Consider the following 13268-nt stretch of genomic DNA (forward strand, 5'->3'; position numbering starts at 1 on the left):
CTGACACCAGGAGTTCAGGATAAATGCTCTGTGGCTCACTTGCTTCACTCAGGGGCAGGAAGGTGTCACCAGCGGGTTTTTATTTGGGTGGGCGTACCTGAGAAAGAAACAACATAGAGGGTCCTCCCGTAGGGTGAGGGATGGCCCCAGAGACTGAAGGCATCCTTCCCTCCCCTTTCTTCTTCAGATGTCTGACAGTAGGGCAGAAGCCCAGGATGAAAGTGTTTGATGCATGCTTAATGAGTGTTAACTGGGGAGCAGCTGGAAGCATTAAGGATCTGCATGTAGAAGATTAGTTCATGGGGAGTAACCCAAACACATCTCCTCTGGGTTACGTTTATCAGGGCACCTTGCTGGGTGTTCTTGACATCAGGAGCCTGCTTTGTAAGCACCTGCCCACTGCACCAAGGCGTTTGCCATAGGAAGTGGTACTGTGCTCACTGAGCATAGCTTTCTAGTGCATGAATTAAACATGTGTTCCTCCCAGGTCTGGCAGTTTGCCCTACTCCTGCAAAGGAAGGTCTGAAATAGCTTTGTTCTCTCCCTGCCCTTGAGGTGAGGACCTGTGAGCAGAAGGCATTTTAGGAAGAAGAAGGTCTCTGTGTTGGCCGTTAGGTGGCGCAAGAGCTCTACCAATGAGATTGCAGCGGGCCCAAGGCCCTCTTAAGGAAATTCTGGAAAGCTATTTGAAGCTTCCAGGGATTTCAAAGCAGAATAGAACCTTAGGCGTCATCCAGTCCCATCCTATTATTTTATGCCAGGAAAGTAGAGCTCAGAGAGATGAAAAATCTTGCCTAGTGTAAAAACCCTCTAGACTCTAGCCAAGACTAAAAACATATTTTCACATACTTCAGAATCAATCTTACGTGGTAAGCCACTAAGTTTCCCCCTCTACGGGTATGTTTATCTTGGATTTTTAGGCAGAATTGAAGTGGGAGGTGGAATTGTGAAACTTAAACACGGAGAACTATGTAACTTGTGGGTGGGAACAAGAGGGAAATACAGAGAGCAAGGGAAGGGGTAACATTGTCCAAAAAGCAATGTACTCTTGACATGACTTATATAACTATAACCCCTCCGTACATCACCTTTTTAATAACAATTATTTACAAAGAAGAGAAAATTATCACAGAAAGAGGGGAAGTTGCTCAATTTAATTTCCAGTCCTGTGGACTAGGCCTCTCACATAACTCATAGGCCTGGGCCACAATGCACAGAATCATCCTGGGATCTTTTCCACTCAAGGTTCGGTCTTGGGGTTTTAAAGGTCAGTGCAGGTTGGGAAGCAGCTGGCTCTCACCAAATGCAAATCAGTCCAGTTTCTTAAGCCTTAATTTCTTGTCTTACTAAAACCATGAGAAGAAGATAGTGTGGATGTCATCATTAAATTTCCTCCCAAAAGGCAGATGCTAGTGGCTCATGCCTGTAATCTTAGTTGCCCAGGAGGCTGAGATCTAAGAATAGCAGTTCAAAGCGAGCTCAGGAGGAAAAGTCAGTGAAACTCTTATCTCTAATTAGCCACCAAAGAGCCTGAAGTGGAGCTGTGGCTCAAGTGGTAGAGTACTAGCCTTGAATGAAAAAGCTAGGGACAGTGCCCAGGCCTGAGTTCAAGCTCCAGTATCAGCGTGAGCACACATGGGTGCGTGACCACACACACATGCATGACCACACCCACATCCTCATCTACCCAAAGTCCATGGAAATGCAGCAAGTGAACCTGTTGTTACTTTGGTCTATTAATGTATTTCTGTGTTCTTTAAATAAGCCCTGCTGTGATTCAGAAAGGAATTATAGTACAATCAAACAATAGGGAGATCTCATAGTGACCAAGGAAATGTTTCAGGATAAGGCTGATTCGTCAACAAAAATCCATTGAAAGCAGGTGCTGTTTGCTTTTTATGAGCAGTCACATTTTTTTGGCATACCTGCACTTTTTTCTGCCAACAAAGAACTCATATGTATAATAAATTAGGAATATACACCAGTGGAAAGATTAGGAGTACAGGTTCTGCCCTTGATTATGTGATCCTGTGCAATCACTCAGGTCTCTACAATGGACTCTAAAGTTAATAGTCATATTTTTATAACAAATTGTCTTGTTTGTTTATTTGTTTTTGTTGATCATGGGGCCTGAACTCTGGGCCTGGGCGCTGTCCCTCAGCTCTTCAGCTCAAGGCTAGTGCTCTATCACTTGAGCCATAATGCTACTTAGAGCATTTTCTGCTTATGTGGTGCTGAGGAATCAAACCCAGGGCCTCATGTATGCAAGGCAAGCACTTTACCACTGAGCCACCTTCCCAGCCCAACAAATTATCTTAAACTGATGCTTCATGTCATGTAGCACACAGATACTCTTTTCAAATACCATTCTCCAGTAAAGGAACCAAAGGTTCTTTAAGAAAATAGTTGATTATTAGTCTGAGCCTGGGAAAATCCAAGATGATCCTGGAGATTTTGGTGGTGCCAAAAAGTAACTAAGTGTCCCTACCCAGACTATATTGTATGAGAAGAGCAGGAGAGCTCACCTGAAAGTGCTCCTAATTGCCACTGCACAGCTGGGCACCAAAATAAATGATGAGAGCATTACATTATCATTCATAGAATAGAAAAAATAGCCAGGAGTCGATATTGACATAAATGAATGATTGAACAGGTAAATAGAAGAGAAGGGGAAAATCTTCCTTACAAAATTAATAAATGAGGAACTATGAACATATAGAATCACCTGGAATATCATAGGCAAGATCCATAGATAGATACAAAAATTGATGAGCAGAGGTCTGATATTTGAAGAGCTTCAAACTATCTCCTCTAGGACACTTCTTAATTGCAAACGATTAAAAAAAAATTAACTTTACAGTGGGAAAAATCCCGCCAATACCACCTGAAGCGAATAGTCAGAATCAATATTATCAGTAACAGACAACCTGGCAACAAGTAGTCCTCAGACGAGGTGCAACTGTCTCAATCCAATCATAAGAAAACATCAACTAAGCCTCATCAAAGAGAGACATTCTTCAGAAATCACTGAGCAATGCCTTGATAAAAGAAACCTTTAGTGCCTGAAAGAATAGGAAAGATAGGAAGGAGTCACAGACTGGAGGAGTCACAGACTGGAGTCACAGACTGTTAGTATTTTTTTGTATGTTTTTTATTGTAAGAATACTGTACAGAGGGGTTACAGTTACCTGAGCAAGCTGTTTGTATTATCCCCACCTCTAGTCTTCAGCTCCACCCAGACCTGAGCTCCTCCCTGCCCTAGAGCTCCTGCCAACACTCCCCCTCTCCTCCCAGATCTATCTTGCATGCACTTACTTCCTTCCCAGACCCTCCTGCTACTTGGATAGAGACTGGTGCCATGTGCTCCTTCTCCTGGAAAATATGGCCTTTCTAATAACCTTATAATAATCTTTCTCCTGTGTCTGCTTGTCTCTTTATGGTTCCCTGGGATTGATGTGAAGGATTCTTACAGAGGCACAATGATTAAAATTCAATATGGAATCTGCACAGGAGCCTACAATGGGAAGGACATCAGTGTTCCTTGAAGAGGGGACAAACCAGGATGTGGGCCTCTAGCAGGAGAAGGCTCAGATCAGCCTCTGTCAGACCCCTACCATATGAATAATATTCATATTTTTTTCTTTCATGCTGGTACTAGGGCTTGAACTCAGAGCCACTTGGCTTTCACTTGACTTTTTCACTCTAAGCTAGCACTCTGCCACTTGAGCCACAGCTCCACGCCTAGGTTTTTGCTGGTTAATTTAAGAACTGCCAAATTTTCCTGCCTGGACTAGCTTTGGACCTTGAGCCTCAGATCTCAGCCTCCTGAGTAATTAGGATTACAGGTGTGAGCCACCAACTCCTAATAGTGTCACTTGATCTGTGTTACAATGAGAAAGAAGTCAGGCAGCCATGAGGTTGAAGGCTGGACATTTGTGAATCTCGTCACTACTCTATGGAAATATTTCACATTTCCAGGTTTTGAGTCCTGGTTTTCAGCACCAAATGTAAGGAACTATGTCAGTTGGGCTGAATTCCTTGACCACTAAGACCTCATTTATTAGGCAGAAAAGTGAAATGAGGTGGGGCAGAGGTAAGGGGCAGGGGGTGCAGAATGGGAACTGGAAGGGGCTATTTAAGGTGAAGTGTTATCTTGAGTTTCAGGAAAGGGAGTTTTTATAGCATCTTGTTGCCAAACAGTATCCTGTTGCCTTCAGTTCACAGTTGTCTCTTTTATAGCTGGGAGGTGTGCTTGGGAAGGGGAAGGGTGAGGGGAAAGGATGCCATGGCCAGCAGCAAGGGAAGTGCTGGCACTTTTCAGGATGTGGCTGTCAAGGGGGCGACGAGTGTTTCCAGTGTAAGTCACTTTTCACCAGCTACCTTTTCTACTTCTACCTTGAAGCTTTGCAGAGGGCCAACAGCATCCTCTGACGAGTGACTCCAACCACTCTGGGGCTGGCGTGTTTGGGGAAGGTCACCACAGCTAGTATATTTGACCTAGCTTCACTTTCTCAAGAAAACCTCAAATGTATAGCAGAACAGGAACATAAACAGCCAGGCACCAGTGGCTCATGTCTATAAGCCTAGTTCCTTAAGAGGCTAAGATTTGAGGACTGCAGTTTGAAGCCAGCCTGGAAAGGAAAGTTCATGAAACTCTCTTTTTTGGGGGGTGGGGGTAGTTGTAGGGCTTGAACTCAGGACCTGAGCGCTGTCCCTGAGCCTCTCTGTGCTCAATACTAGCGCTCTACCACTTTAGCCACAGCGACACTTCCATCCATGAGACTCTTATCTCTAATTAATCACCAAAAAGCCAGAAGTGGTGCTGTACCACTTCAACTTCAGAGGAAAGGCTAAGGCACAGACCCTGAGTTCAAGCCCCAGTATCAACACACACACACACATACACACAAATAAAATAAAGCCCAAATTAGTGGTGGCTCAAGTGGTGGAGTACCAACCATGAGCAGAAAAGAAAGAGAGAGAAAACAAACAAACAAACAAACAAATAAATCTTGGAAGAGTAGTCTGAACACACACACACACACACACACACACACACACACACACACAATCATTATGCAAAGATGACAGACAGCTGCCCCTCCAGAACAAGTGATACTGCTTAAACTAATTGAGCAGGAGTTTTGCGGTACAGTGTGAGTTATTTGCATTGAAGCATTGAATCAACATCCATTCCCAAATTTAGCAATCTTTCCTTCAAACTCGAGAATAACTGCAGTCACTCAGAAATCAGATTATCTATGTAGTAGAAGCCTCAACAGAAATTGGTTATTGGAAACAATATTTTTATGCCCTGGTAGCATAATAAAAACATTATCACTTTTCTTTGCAGTAAGCAATTTTCTTAAAACTCCTCTGTGCAAGTCCTCTCTTTCTCCTTGGAAAAAAAGGCACTTTCTATAAAAGCCTTACAGCATATGTAGACATTGTGACAAAGCAATAGGCAGGTTGCTCGTGCTGGGCTGGGAGAACACTGAATTGGATTCTTAGTCTGAATAGAAACCTTCCTGAGTAGACTATAAATCATCACTGGTTAGAGTTTGAAACTTAGAAGTAGCAAAGTCTGATTCTGTATTTCATTTCTAATGTCATACAGAACAAGAGGCTACCTAGCTTGAAGCTAAGTATAAAAATACTCTGTAGTCTCTGTGATTAATTCATTTACCGATCTGTCCCATCCATCCAGACATCCATACATCCACTCACTGAGATCATCTAGTATGGGGATTCCATCCTCCAAGCTCAGAACTCACTGACTACTGCTGCAAGGGTTCTTGTTCTAGAACCTGATATAACCTAACACCTCTGAGCCTATGAGACTTCACATTTTTCAACATGGGCATAAAATATCTAGTGATATGAAAAAACGGAAAAGAACCAAGTGCTGGTGGCTCATACCTGTAGTCCTAGTTATTCGAGAGGCTGAAATCTAAGGATGTCAGTTCAAAGCCAGCCTAGGCACACAAACCTGAGAGACTCTTATTTACATGCACGCACATACACACACACACACACACACACACACACACACACAGGCACACACATCCTGAAGTAGAGGTGTGGTTCAGGTGGTAGAGCACTAGCTTTGAGCATGAAAGCTCAGGGACTCAGTCCTAGTTCAAGCCTCAGGACTGGCACAAAAATAATTTTTAAAAGTGAAAAGGTAAAGAGCAAATAATATCAGATCTTCACCTTCCCAGGCATTAATCATAGTAATTATATGCTAGCGCTTCTGAGATGATACCTTTATGCTAGGCAGTTGCCTCGCACTATCTCAGTTCATCTTTACAATAACCCCCCTAAGATAAAGAGGAGTATTTATTAGGATGTTTTAAGTTGTAAGAATCAAGAATGTGAATGTTCAGCCATTTAATCTTCTCATTTAATAAACAGCTGAGATCTTTCAGAGCAGTTTAGCAGCTAGGGTACATGCCAACATCTGATATAATTTGAATTTGCCCTTCAAAGCCCATGATGAAATACAATTATTATTGCTACAGTGTTAAGAATTGGGATCTTTAAGATGTGATTTGATCAACATGACTCTGCTCCCACAAATGGATTAATTCCACTCTGGCAGCAGTGGGGATAATTATTGAGGTATAGCTTGTCTGGCTCTCTCTGTCACGGATGCTCTTTGGCCATGTGAAACTTCCTGCCATTTATGATACGGAAGGAAGGCTGTGATTTTTAATTTCCCAGCTTCTACCACGATAACTCCAATAAACCTTTTTTCTCGATAGATAACCAAGCTTGTAACATTTTGTCCTAACAGCAGAAAACAGACGGGAATAGCCACTCTCCATTCTTGGCCTTGTCTGTGGTTTGGGCAGCCCCCAAATCCACTTTCTCCCATGTCTGCATCCCAAACAGGAGAGTAAAGTAGCAAAGAGGAATTCCCTCCTGTATCTATTATAAAGAAAACCATTCCCCCAGGTCCCCTGGCTGACTTCCATGCCTAGATTTCCAGCTCCATGGGCTGGAGCTGGGTTGCACAGCCATTCTCAGCTGCCAAAGGAGAACGGGGAGGAGGTAGGTGTCTGCTGTGTTCAAGGCAAAGAAGATGGGATTCAGCAATGGGCCAACCACCCCTTGGTTCTGGGGCAGAGCCATTGTTTTCACCCTTTCATAGACAATAGTTGAAACCGGCCAAATTCTAATTAAACTTCAAGGAAGTTTAATTGAGTCTGATCTTGAGTCCAGACTTCATTACCACCAGATAATTTCCTCATCTACTTTACAAGAGTACATCAAGTTTAGCAAAAGACCCTCTCTTCCAGCATGCCTACACCAGGGTCCCAACATTTTCTATGTCAGTCTCTTCAGTTCAGTGAGTTAGCATGGAAATAAGAAAACTCTCAGGAAAGGAGTAATTTCACAGGGCAGTAACCAAGGCAGGAGGGTGAGGCAGGCAAAGCAGCAAAATGGTAAATTGAATGTAGTGGCTGAGTTTGGGTGCTCTCCCTATGCTATTTTTTTGCTCACAGCTAGTACTTTATCACTTGAGCCATAGCTCTCCTTTGGGCTTTTTGTTGGTTAATTGGAGATAAGAGTCTCCAGGCCTTTTCTTCCCCAGCTGGCTTTGAACCATAATCCTCCAATCTCAAACTCCTTGGTAGCTAGGATTACAGGTGTCCAGTTTTAAAATGAGCAAGACTCTTATCTCCAATGAAGCACCAAAAACAAAGAAGTGGAGCAGTAGCTCCAATAGTGAGCATTATCCTTGAGTGTAAAAGCTAAGAGACAGTGCCTAAGACCCTGAAAAGCCCCAGTATTAGCATGCACGTGCACACACACACACAGGCTTATTTTAGATTTTTGAGAATAAATGTGTTTTCTTTTAATCCACTCAATAGGTGGTGGTTCATTACAACAGCAGTAAGGAACGAATTCAGAGAGCTAAGGTTGAAGGTGAGGCACAGGTGAGTGCCCACAGAGGGGTGGGGTGAGAGATTGGGGTGTGGAGACACGTGGAGCAGCCAGGTGAGCTCACAGCCCAGCCTCCACACACCTGAGAGACTCTTATTTACATGCACGCACATACACACACACACACACACACACGCACACGCACGCACGCGCACACACATGCACGCACACACACATGCACGCGCACACGCACGCGCACACACACATGCTCGCACGCACGCACGCACACACACACACACGCACACGCACACACACATGCACGCACACACACATGCACGCGCACACGCACGCGCACACACACATGCTTGCACACACACACACGCACACGCACACGCACACACACATGCACGCACACACACATGCACGCGCACACGCACGCGCACACACACATGCTTGCACACACACGCACACACACACACACGCACGCACACACACATGCACGCGCACACGCACGCGCACACACACATGCTTGCACACACACACGCACGCACACACACACACACACACTGCCTATTTCCCCTGTTGTGATCTCAGGTACAAACTCTCCCCTGCTGACCACTGGACTCCTCAAGATGCATAGGAGCCTCCTGCATAACCTCTAGTCTCTGTGCTGGAGACTCACAGGGGTCAGGGCTGACTGTGAGGCACTTGATTTTAGGGTCCCACCCCCTTCCCCCTTGCCTGGAGGTCCTGCTCTTCTCTTCCTCACTGGAGTTGAAATGACCCAGCTGATGGGCCTGCTCTCCACTGCTTCCCAGGGAGGCTCGCTTCATTACATCCATTAGCACTTCTCCCAGTTCTAGCTAGCAGGAGATTTGCAAAAAGCATTACTTCAAATAGCTGCCCCCTCCCCTCCTGCAGAGGCCGGCTGCTCTCTTTTGGTTCCATTCAGTCCCCTGCCTCCCAAGGCGGTGGGACCAACCCAGGCAGCCTCCCTCTGCAGCATGCTTCCGGTCAGAGAAGCCCCTGCAACATTGGGCTTTACAAGAATTACATTCCTTTGCCCCAGCTGTTCCCTGATTGGAAAGATAATCACTTTCAGTGCCTATGGAGAAGGTTAAGAAAAGTATGCTTTTTTAATACCCAGAATGAGCTTTCATCCGCCACTCCGGAGGTTTCTGTGTTTTATGTCACTTGTTTTTGATCACAGGGCATTACAGAGACCTCTGTTTAACATTAGGAAGCTCATTCAGAATCGTCTCTAGAGATGGGGGAGCTGGCTTGAGCTTCAGGCATCAATTTCCCTGCTGTGGGCACCCAGTCAAATGAGGAAGGGAAGAGGTGTATTTGGTCTTTTGCAAGAGCATTTGGCTCTCCAAATAACTGGGTGGCAGTCAGACTGTGTGTCATTGTTAAGCATCCAGAACAACATTATGAAACTGAACGTAGAAGATTGCAGTGAAAACTGGGAACATTGAAAACTAAGATTCTAAATAACAATGCCTCAATAATTCCTAATATTCATGGACGCTGGCTTTTTGTTATTGTCGTTTTGTGTGGTTACTGGGGTTTGAACTCAGAACCTTACACTCTCACTTTGCTCAGAGCTGTGCTCTGCCACTTACGCCACACCTCCACATTCAACTTTTTTTTTTCTGGTTAATTGGAGATAAGAGTCTCTTGGATTTATCCACCTAGGCTGGCTTTGAACCATGATCCTGAGATCTCAGCTTCCTGAGTAGCTAAGGTTTCAGGCTTCAGGGATCTCAGCCTCCTGAGATCCCATGAACCACCAACACTCTACCATATAGCTGGATTTTAAAAGCTTCTTGTATTTCTTCAACTAGAAGGGCAAACAACATTTTTCTAGCAATAGCTAGAAAGAAATGGCTCATTACAACCAAGAGCAGATGATAGCCACACAAAAAATTATAAACAAGCAGGATTTATTAAAGGCAGCAAAAAGTGCATGTCTTTGGGAAGTACATAGTGAAAGAATACGAAAAAAAAAAGAAGACATGCATTGGAAGAAAGGGTTAAGGGAGAGCGTTAGATTGATTGGAGTACATCACATATATGCATGAAAATGTCTAAATGAAATCCCCCTTGTATCGCGAATGTGTGATAGTAAAAAAATATAATGCTGGTTAAAAAAAAAAAGACATACATGCTGTCATTTGCTTCCTGTACCCACAACAGACTTCATTAATCAATCACAATCCCTTCCTGCAAGACCATAAAAATCCTTCTCTGCAGAGCACTTCAGCTAGCTTCTATCTATGAAAAGGCTTTATAAAAGAGAAAAGCTACACTGAAACAAGGACACAGGACGACCCATTGCAACAATAATACCCACAAGACAGTGTGTTGGAAATGAACTTTACAACTTTGAGCAAGGGTGGGGGGGTAAGGGGGGAGTGAGGGAGATGGGGAAGGAAGGGATAGTGGGAGAACAACAAGGGAAGGGGTAACAATGCTCAACAAGAAATGTACTCATTGCCTTACTCATGTAACTGCAACCCCTCTGTACAGCATCTTTACAATAAAATCAAATTAAAAATAAATAAAAGAGAAAACTCTGGTCTGTAAATGAGAGTCACCCATTAGCAAATTCACTTCATATTCTGAAGATTCAGCTTACTGGGGTGCCTACATGTCTGGGACTGTGGGCCAGGCACTAGGGGTAAAGGAATACAATGGATGTTTTCTTGAGTTCAGTGAAATGAGTTTATAAGACAAAAGGAACTCTCCCCAGGAAAGAATATAATGAAATTGGTCCTTAAAGAAGAAGAGAAGAAGGAGTAGAGACCTTTGGGAAATGAGCACAAATGTAAGCCATAGCCAAGGGGACAGAAGTGCTCTCCTGATGTATTTGAGAATCCATAAGGATGATCCTAGAAAAACTCAGCCTAAAGTCATCTGTGAAAGACCATATACTATGTTTCCTTATGAAAGAGACGGTTATTCTTTTGTCTTTCTTCCCTCTATCACTGGAGTGCCTTACGCTCAGTTCATTTCGGGATTGGTAATCTTGGTTCTAGGTGCCTCGGGGTTAATAAAAATACCCTTTCTTCCCCCATTCTTCCCAAAGGCCTCTGGTGACCTGGCTCAGCCTCGACTTTGCTAGATTAGTGAAGTCCTTGAAAGCAGGGACCAGGTCTGTGTCCTCTCACTACTAGTCCATGCCTGACACTCAGGAAGTGGTTCACAGATGGATTTTGAACCAAATGCACCTCCCTGCTGTGTGCTCTGCCTCAGCTGGGCAGACCTCAGTATGTCCCAAGTAAGGAATTACCCCAGACTCCTTTCTATGATTTCAACACAGAAAGGCTCCTGTCTTACATCCAACTAAACCCTCTCAGAATCGATCCTGAGTGACATCACAAACCCTTCTGAACATAGATTCTCTGAACTCCTGAGGCCCACTGTGCACTCATTAACATGCCTCTGACTTGGAGGAAAGAGCTGCCTTCTCTTTTGACCCAATGGCTCACTAGTGAAATGTTCTGGCTAGAAGCAACTATAAATGTCTAAATCTGTCATGTGTTTTTTGGGGGAAACTGAAACCCTTCATTACCTAGCTTGTGAGGGACAGGGTTAGGATAGATAAATACTGTCTCCTGAATTTGAGTTGCCTGCACTGCCTACAAAATCCCCTGCTGACTCACCATTTACTGACTTCATGGTGTGTAAGCTTCCAGCAAATACCTGACTTAATAGAGGTGACAACTCCATACAGATTACCGATTTTGAAAGAAGTAACTTTTCAAATAAAATCCATGTTACAAGCCAGGCACTGGTGGCTCATGCCTTCAATTCTAGCTACTCCAGAGACTGAGATCTGAGGACTACAGTTCGAAGCCAGACTGGGAAGGAAAGTCCATAAGACTTTTATCTTCAATTAACCAGCAAAATAACCAGAAGTGTAGGTGTGGATCCAGTGGCAGAGTACTAACCTTGAGCAAAAAAGCTCGAGGACAGTGCCCAGGCCCTGAGTTCAAGCCCCAGGATTGGCGCGCATTCACACACACACACACACACACACACACACACACAGGCTCACACATGCACACATATCTATGTTACAGGCTGCTGTACTTAGGCCTCAACTTGGTCATCCTTATTATTGTAATTTCCAGAGACTGCAGATAGGCCTGAAATCCTCCTATTTAATCCAGGAAGGAAAGCTGTGAGGAAGGATAACCATCATTCAATATTAAGTCACAGCTTAGAGAAGGACAATATCTTAAACTTCTGTATCACATTTATTCTTCTCAAACCCAATAAGCCTGGCATTATGTTCAGGTGGACTTTACTACATCCCTAGCAGCTTACAGCCCAATTGTCATTTAGACACTGCTTAGGAGAAATTCTTGGATATTCTGTCAGAGAGAATGAAATACCTGAGATCACAAATTTAGAGACAAAGGACAATGTCTTAATGTCTTGGGCCTGTGGAAAGGCAGAAGATTATGATGGGGGTGCATGGCACCTCAAAACTGATCATACCATGAGCAGGAAGCAAAGAGGAAGAGGGCAGCAGCGAATCCCCTATGGGATGTGTCCTCTAGGATTTGAGGACCTTCCACCAAGTCCCTTCTGGAAGTTTCACATATCCCAACAGCCCCAATCTGGGACTGACACTTTAACATATGGGCCTTTGGGGAACATAAATATCCATACTCTAGCACAATTGCATTTTATGTTCATTTATTTCTTTTTGCACCATGCGCACTGTTTGGAAACATAAATCATTTGCATTAATGGGTTTCTTCCTATTAAAAAAAAATGGTTCATAATAGTTCCTAGTTAATCATGTGGCCAAAATGACTCCTTGAGCTTATGCATGTAAAATACCCAGAACACTGCCTTCTGGGTTCACCCAATCTACCTTCTTTCTAAACTACAGGTGCTATCCCAATGAAGATTTATACGATACTGGCTTATGTTTCCTTCCTAGCAGCAGACGCTTTTTTTGTGTGTGTGTGAAAATACTGTACAGAGGGGTTACAATTACATGGGCAAGATAATGCGTACATTTCTTACCAAGCATTGTAGCCTCCTCCTTTGTTTCCCCTTCTCATCCCTTCCCATCCTCCCGCCACCCCCACCCCCACCAAAGTTGTAAAGTTTGTTTTTCGACATAATGACTTGTAATCTCATTGTTGCAATGGGTCCACCTGTATCTCTATTTAAACAATTTGTTTTTTCCCTTCCCCTCCACAAATCATACCGACATCAAATACAGTGAAAGCAGCGGTTATATCGTGGGGGAGGGACATACAAAGCAACAAAGAAATAATCTTATAAATGTGTTAGAAACAATCACATGAAAGAAAAAGAAACATTTGAATACATATCTTAGGGTTCATTTCCCT

This window comes from Dipodomys spectabilis, unplaced genomic scaffold (genome assembly GCF_019054845.1).
Source record: "Dipodomys spectabilis isolate Male_0828 unplaced genomic scaffold, ASM1905484v1 ptg000002l, whole genome shotgun sequence".
NCBI lineage: Eukaryota > Metazoa > Chordata > Mammalia > Rodentia > Heteromyidae > Dipodomys > Dipodomys spectabilis.